Source organism: Eubalaena glacialis, chromosome X (assembly GCF_028564815.1).
Source record: "Eubalaena glacialis isolate mEubGla1 chromosome X, mEubGla1.1.hap2.+ XY, whole genome shotgun sequence".
Taxonomy (NCBI): domain Eukaryota; kingdom Metazoa; phylum Chordata; class Mammalia; order Artiodactyla; family Balaenidae; genus Eubalaena; species Eubalaena glacialis.
In genome coordinates this window covers 46,952,081-46,960,625 of record NC_083736.1, presented here as the reverse complement: position 1 = coordinate 46,960,625, position 8,545 = coordinate 46,952,081, and the positions used below count along the sequence as shown (strand labels likewise).

The window sequence follows — 8,545 nt, the reverse complement described above, 5'->3', positions numbered from 1 at the left end:
CAAAGGATAAAACTCACATGAATATCTTAATAGATGCAGAAAAAGCTTTTGACAAAATTCAACATCCGTTCATGATAAAAACTCTCCACAAAATGAGTATAGAGGGAACATACCTCAATATAATAAAGACCATATATTATAAACCCATAGTTAATATCATACCCATTGGTGAAAAAGAAAGCTTTCCCTCTAAGGTCAGGTGCAAGACAAGGATGCCCACTCTTACCACTTTTATTCAACATATTATTAGATGTCCGAGCCACAGCAGTTAGGCAAGAAAAAGAAATAAAATCTAGCCAGGAGCAGTGCAAAAAAGAGACAAGAGCGACCCCTGGACCGACCAAAGCTCATGCACCACTGCATCCCCGTGTTCAGTGCCTACATCTCGCTGTCGTCGCCACCATGCCCAAGAGAAATGCTGAAGGGAATGCTGAAGGATATAAAGCCAAGGTGAAGGACAAACCACAGAGATGATCTGCAAGGTTATCTGCTAAACCTGCTCCTCCAAATCCAGAGCCCAAGCTTAAAAAGGCCCCTGCAGGGCTTCCCTGTTGGTGCAATGGTTGAGAATCTGCCTGCCAATGCAGGGGACACGGGTTCAAGCCCTGGTCTGGGAGGATCCCACATGCCGCGGAGCAACTAGGCCTGTGAGCCACAACTACTGAGCCTGCGCGTCTGGAGCCTGTGCTCCGCAACAAGAGAGGCCGCGATAGTGAGAGGCCCGCACATTGCAATGAAGAGTGGCCCCCACTTGCCGCAACTAGAGAAAGCCCTCGCACAGAAACGAAGACCCAACACAGCCAAAAATAAATAATAAATAAATAATAAATAAAAATTTAAAAAAAAGGCCCCTGCAAAGAAGGGAGAGAAGGTACCCAAAGGGAAAAAGGGGAAAGTTGATGCTGGCAAGGATGGGAATAACCCTGCAGAAAATAGAAATGTCATAACAGACCAGGCACAGAAAGCTGAAGTTGCTGGAGATGCCAAGTGAAGTGTGTGCATTTTTGATAACTGTGTACTTCTGGTGACAGTAGTTTGAAATACTATTTTTTATCAAGTTTTATAAAAATTCAGAATTTTGTTTTACTTTTTTTAAAGCTATGTTGTTAGCACACAGAACATTTCATTGTTGTTGTTTGGGGGGAAGGGCACATGTCACTAATAGAATATTTCTGAAGCTGGATTGATGTGGGGAAAAAAACACCTTTCCTGTCCAGTTTTGAAACATTTCCTCTTGGTTCCCAGGAAGGAGGGATTCCTTGATGCTGACACACATTAGCTGCCTTGGCACAAACGCCTTGTGGTGTGGAACAACTAAAATAAGTTTTTAGGTCCTCTTCTCCCTCTCCACCCTCAGCATAGACTTAACTCCCTTAAACCCAGAGACCTGTTGGAACCTGACCCCCCAAAATTGGTTACTAGTATGTCAGGCAATCTGGACTTTCCAGTGTCACCATTGAGATATCATCCCTCAAAAGAGCAATGATTCCTTTTTTAGATTGTGGGTCTTCAGACTGATATTTCTGCCATTTTCATTTCCATTTCCTGAAAGTCAGGGTCGGCTTGTGAAAAGTTGTTAAATAACATGTTAAATGTGAAATGTCAACCCACACTCTAAACTTTCCCTGTTCAGAGCATCACATGAAGACTTCATTGGGTTTTATAGTGGATTTCTGATTTTGGTAGTTCATTGAAAATGGGAGTTCGAAAATTGTTGTATACTGCTAACAATTGTCTGCCCATGATCTGCCTGAAATACCGTGATGGTTTATAAAAAGTATCTTTAATAAAGCTGGATGCAGTTTGGCTTGGGAGAAAAGGTATCCCGATTGGAAAGGAAGAAGTAAAACTGTCACTATTTGCAGATGACATGATACTTATATAAAAAAATCTCAAAAATTCCAACAAAAAACTATTGGAATTAATAAATGAATTCTTTAAAGTAACAGGATACTAAATTAATATACAGAAACTCGTTGTATTTCTATATAAATACAACAAACTATCAGAGAGAGAAATTAAGAAAACAATTCCATTTACAATGCATCAAAAAGAATAAAGCACTTGGGAATAAATCTAAGGAGGTGAAATGCCTGTACTCAGAAAACTATACAACATTGATGAAAGAAATTGAAGAACACACAAAGAAGTGGAAATATATCTCATGTTGGTGCATTAGAAAATTAATGTTGTTAAAATGTCCATACTACTCAAAGAAGTCAGCATATTCAAAGCAATCCCTATCAAAACTCCAAGGCATTTTTCACAAAAATAGAAAACACAATCCTAAAATACATATGAAAACACAAAAGACCCTAAATAGCTGAGGCAATCATAACAAGAGGACCAAAGCTGGAGGTATCAGACTTCCTGATTTCAAATTATATTACAAAGCCATAGTAATCAAAACAGTATGATACTGGCATAAAATCAAATGTATAGACCAATGGTACAGAATAGAGAGCCTGGAAATAAACTCATATATACAGTCAACTAATTTTTTATTAGGGCCCCAAGAGTACAAAATGGGAAAAAATAGTCTCTTCAATAAATGGTGTTGAAAATATTAGATATCCACATGTAAAACAATGGAATTGGACCATATTTTACATCATATGCAGAAATCAACTCAAGATGGATAAAAGACTTAAGCATAAAACCTGAAACCATAAACTACTAGAAGAAAACATAGGGGAGAATGTATTTCAGATTGGTCTTGTCATTGATTTCTTGGCTATGATACCAGAAACACATGCAACAAAAACAAAACATAAACAAGTGAGACTACATCAAACTAAAAAGCTTCTGCATGGCAAAACAAACAATTAACAAAATGAAAATATGAATTGAGAGAAAATATTTGCAAACTACATATCTGATAAAGGATTAGTATCCAAAATATGTAAAGAACTCATATAACTCAATAACAAAAATACAAATAATTCAGTTTAAAAAGAGCAAAGAACCTAAACAGATATTTCTCCAAAGAACATGTACAAATGGCCAACAGGTAGATGAAAGAGTGCTCAACTAATCATCAGGAAAATGAAAATCAAAAGCACAAAATATCACTTTACACCTGTTAGGACTGCTATTATTTTTTTAAAAAAGATAAGTGTTAACAAGGTTGGGAAAAAAGGGAACCCTTGTAAATTGTTGGTGGGAATGTTAGTTGGTACATTCATTATGGAAAAAAAATATGTATGTTTCTCAAAGAAAATAATAATAGAGCTACCACATGATCCTGAAATCCCACCTCTGGATATTTATCCAAAGGATTTGAAATCATGATTTTCAAAGAGATACCTGCATTCTTATGTTTATCACAACATTATTCACAATAGCCAAGACATGGAAACAACGTAGATAACCATTACAGGATGAATGCATAAGGAAATTATGGTATATACATACAATGGAATAATATTCAGCCTTTTAAAAAGAAGGCAATCCTGCCATCTGTGACAACATGGATGGACCTAGAGGACATTATGCTAAGTGAAATAAGCCAGAAAGAGAAAGACAAATACTGTCTGATCTCAGTCACATGTGGAATATAAACTAGTCAACCTCAAATTCTTAGAAAAGCACAACCTTCAAAGACTGAACCAGGAAGAAATAGAAAATATAAACAGACCAATCACAAGCACTGAAATTGAGACTGTGATTTAAAAACTTCCAACAAACAAAAGCCCAGGACCAGAAGGTTTCACAGGCGAATTCTATCAAACATTTAGAGAAGAGCAAAGACCTATTCTTCTCAAAATCTTCCAAAATATAGCAGAGGGAGGAACACACCCAAACTCATTCTACGAGGCCAACATCACCCTGATAGCAAAACCAGACAAAGATGTCACAAAGAAAGAAAACTACAGGCCAATATCACTGATGAACATAGATGCAAAAATCCTCAACAAAATCCTCAACTAGCCATGGACATATATACATTACCTAACGTAAAATAGATACCTAGTGGGAAGCAGCCGCATAGCACAGGGAGATCAGCTCGGTGCTTTGTGACCACCTAGAGGGGTGGGATAAGGAGGGTGGGAGGGAGGGAGACGCAAGAGGGAAGAGATATGGGAACATATGTATATGTATAACTGATTCACTTTGTTATAAAGCAGAAACTAACACACCATTGTAAAGCAATTATACTCCAATAAAGATGTTAAAAATAAATAAATAAATAAAATAAATAAATAAAAATAAATAAAAAGAGAGGCCATGAACCTAGGAGTATACTTAACTCAACCCCTGGCAGCTGAAGTTAAAAAAATTTTTTAACTTTATCTTGGCATAGAAACTGCGTATTAATTCTATTCTTTCACTCTGCTTCTAGAAGGATTTGTTATGACTAGATTGGAGGTTCAAACAGGTACTTTAGGCAGAAACTAGAACACAGTGAAAAGCTTGAGAATTCTCTCTTCCAGCTCATAACTAACGTTTTATGTTTGATCAGTCTGGCTGAGGTCACTTTTTAATTAATGTCACAAAGAAATTTTTATGGTTGCATATTAGAAAAGATGTGCTTCTTGTTTAAAAAAAAACATGAAAAATTAAAAAGAAAAAATGTATAATCCCATAATCTTAAAATAATCTGCTAATATTTAATTTTGTTCCAGTCATATAAATACATGTAAATATTATATCTTGCTTTTTACCTCTTAGCATATAATGAAATTTATCCTTGCGTTCCAAGATACTGCTTTTGACTGTTGTTTCTCTCCATATATGTGTGATTGTGAAGAGTGATATGAAATTAGGCTGTTTTATGAAAATGTAAGAAACACTGGTAAACATTTAATTAAATATTACTAAAGCTCTCAAAAAAAAAATCCTCAACTAGCAAACAGAATCCAGCAGCACATTAAAAGGATCATACACCATGATCAAGTAGGGTTTATCCAACGAATGCAAGGATTCTTCAATATACGCAAATCAATCAATGTGATAAACCATATAAACAAATTGAAGGAGAAAAACCATATGATCATCTCAATAGATGCAGAAAAAGCTTTCAACAAAATTCAACACCCATTTAAGATAAAAACCCTTCAGAAAGCAGGCACAGATGGAACTTACCTCAACAAAATAAAGGCCATATATGACAAACCCACAGCCAACATCATTCTCAATGGTGAAAAACTGAACATTTCCTCTAAGATCAGGAAAAAGACAAGGCTGTCCACTCTCAGCACTATTTTTCAAACTAGTTTTGGAAGTTTCAGCCACAGCAATCAGAGAAGAAAAAGTAATAAAAGGAATCGAACTCGGAAAAGAAGAAGTAAAGCTGTCACGTTTACAAATGACATGATATTATACATAGAAAATCCTAAAGATGCTACCAGAAAACTACTCGAGCTAATCAATGAATTTGGTAAAGTAGCAGGATACAAAATTAATGCACAGAAATCTCTTGCATTCCTATACACTAATGATGAAAAATCTGAAAGAGAAATTAAGGAAACACTCCCATTTACCATTGCAACAAAAAGAATATAATACCTAGGAATAAACCTACCTAAGGAAGCAAAAGACCTGTACTCCAAAAACTATAAAACACACATGAAAGAAATCAAAGATGACACAAACAGATGGAAAGATATACCATGTTCTATGGATTGTGAGAATCAACACTGTGAAAATGACTCTACTACCCAAAGCAATCTACAGATTCAATGCAATCCCTATCAAACTACCACTGGCATTTTTCACACTACTAGAACAAAAAATTTCACAATTTTTATGGAAACACAAAAGACCCCAAATAGCCAAAGCAATCTTGAGAAAGAAAAATGGAGCTGAAGGAATCAGGCTCCCTGATTTCAGACTATACTACAAAGCTACAGTAAACAAGGCAGTATGGTACTGACACAAAAACAGAAATATAGATCAACGGAACCGGATAGAAAGCCCACTGATAAACCCATGCACATATGGTCACCTTATTTTTGATAAAGGAGGCAAAAATATACAATGGAGAAAAGATAGCCTCTTCAATAAGTGGTGCTGGGAAAACAGGACAGCTTCATGGCAAAGAATGAAAGTAGAATGCTCCCTAACACCTTACATAAAAATAAACTCAAAATGGATTAAAGACCTAAATGTAAGGCCAGACACTATAAAACTCTTAGAGGAAAACATAGGCAGAACACACTATGTCATCAATCACAGCAAGATCCTTTTTGACCCACCTCCTAGAGAAATGGAAATAAAAACAAAAATAAGCAAATAGGGAGGAGCTTCAAGATGGTGGAAGAGTAAGACGCGGAGATCACCTTCCTCCCCATAGATACATCAGAAATACATCTACATGTGGAACAACTCCTACAGAACACCTACTGAACGCTGGCAGAAGACCTCAGACCTCCCAAAAGGCAAGAAACACCACATGTACCTAGGTAGGGCAAGAGAAAAAAGAAAAAACACAGACAAAAAATAGGGATGGGACCTGCACCAGTGGGAGGGAGCTGTGAAGGAGGAAAGGATTCCACACACTAGAAGCCCCTTCACGGGCGGAGACTGCGGGTGGCGGAGGGGAAGCTTCGGAGCCATGGAGGAGAGGGCAACAGGGTGTGGAGGGCAAAGCAGAGAGGTTCCTGCATGGAGGATCGGTGCCGACCAGCACTCACCAGCCTGAGAGGCTTGTCTGCTCACCCACTGGGATGGGAGGGGCAGCTGGGAACAGAGACTCGGGCTTCGGTCGGATCCCAGGGAGAGGACTGGGGTTGGCTGCGTGAACACAGCCTGAAGGGGGCTAGTGCACCACAGCTAGCCGGGAGGGAGTCCAGGAAAAAGTCTGGAGCTGCCGAAGAGACAAGAGACTTTTTCTTGCCTCTTTGTTTCCTGGTGCGTGAGAAGAGGGGATTAAGAGCGCTGCATAAAGGAGTTTCAGAGACGAGCGCGAGCCGCGGCTATCAGCATGGATCCCAGAGATGGGCATGAGACGCTAAGGCTGCTGCTGCAGTCACCAAGAAGCCTGTGTGCAAGCACAGGTCACTATCCACACCTCCCCTCCGGGGGGCCTGTGCAGCCTGCCACTGCCAGGGTCCCGTAATCCCGGGAAAACTTCCCCGGGAAAACTTCCCCGGGAAAACACACGGCACACCTCAGGCTGGTGCAACGTCACGCCGACCTCTGCCACCGCAGGCTCGGCCCGCATCCGTACCCCTGCCTCCCCCCGGCCTGAGTGAGCCAGAGCCCTCGAATCAGCTGCTCCTTTAACCCCTTCCTGTCTGAGCGAAGAACAGACGCCCTCAGGTGACCTACACGAAGAGACGGGTCGAAATCCAAAGCTGAAACCCAGGAGCTGTGCGAACAAAGAAGAGAAAGGAAAATCTCTCCCAGCAGCCTCAGGAGCAACAGATTAAATCTTCACAATCAACTTGATGTACCCTGCATCTCTGGACTACCTGAATAGAGAATGAATCATCCCAAATTGAGGAGGTGGACTTTGGGAGCAACGATATATATATATTTCCCCCTTTTTCTCTTTTTGTGAGTGTGTATGTGTATGCTTCTGTGTGTGATTTTGTCTGTATAGCTTTGCATTTACCATTTGTCCTAGGGTTCTGTCTGTCCATTTTGTTTTGTTTTTTTTTTAGTTTAAAAACATTTTCTCTACCAAAAAAATATTTTTTCTTAATAATTATTTCTATTTTTTATTTTAATAACGTTTAAATTTTATTTTATTTTATTTTATCTTATTCTTTCTTTCTTTCTTTGTTTTTCTCCCTTTTATTCTAAGCCATGTGGATGACAGGCTGTTGGTGCTCCAGCCTGGTGTCAGGGCTGTGCCTCTGAGGTGGGAGGGCCAAGTGCAGGACACTGGTCCACAATAGACCTTCCAGCTCCATGTAATATCAAACGGCAAAAATCTCCCAGAGATCTCCATCTCAACACCACGACCCAGCTCCACTCAACGACCATCAAGCCACAGTGCTGGACACCCTATGCCAAACAACTAGCAAGACAGAAACACAACCCCATCCATTAGCAGAGAGATTGCATAAATTCATATTAAGGCCACAGACACCCCAAAACACACCACCAGACATGGACCTGCCCACCAGAAAGACAAGATCCAGCCTCATCCACCAGAACACAGGCACTAGTCCCCTCCACCAGGAAGCCTAAACAACCCACTGAACCAACCTTAGCCACTGGGGGCAGACACCAAAAACAACGGAAACCACGAACCTGCAGCCCGCGAAAAGGAGACCACAAAAACAGTAAGTTAAGCAAAATGAGAAGACAGAGAAACACACAGTAGATGAAGGAGCAAGGCAAAAACCCACCAGACCTAACAAGTGGAGAGGAAATAGGCAGTCTACCTGAAAAAGAATTCAGAATAATGATAATAAAGATGATCCAAAAGCTTGGAAATAGAATAGAGAAAATACAAGAAACGTTTAACAAGGACCTAGAAGAACTAAGGAGCAAACAAACAATGATGAACAGCACAATAAATGAAATTAAAAATTCTGTAGAAGGGATCAATAGCAGAATAACTGAGGCAGTAGAACGGATAAGTGACCTGGAA

At 39.3% G+C, this 8,545-nt stretch overlaps 1 pseudogene; it reads left to right on the top strand.

Moving 5' to 3' along the window:
* The first annotated feature begins 402 nt into the window (after positions 1-402).
* On the top strand, positions 403-991 carry LOC133082322 (non-histone chromosomal protein HMG-17-like; annotated as a pseudogene).
* The last annotated feature ends 7,554 nt before the right edge of the window (positions 992-8,545 follow it).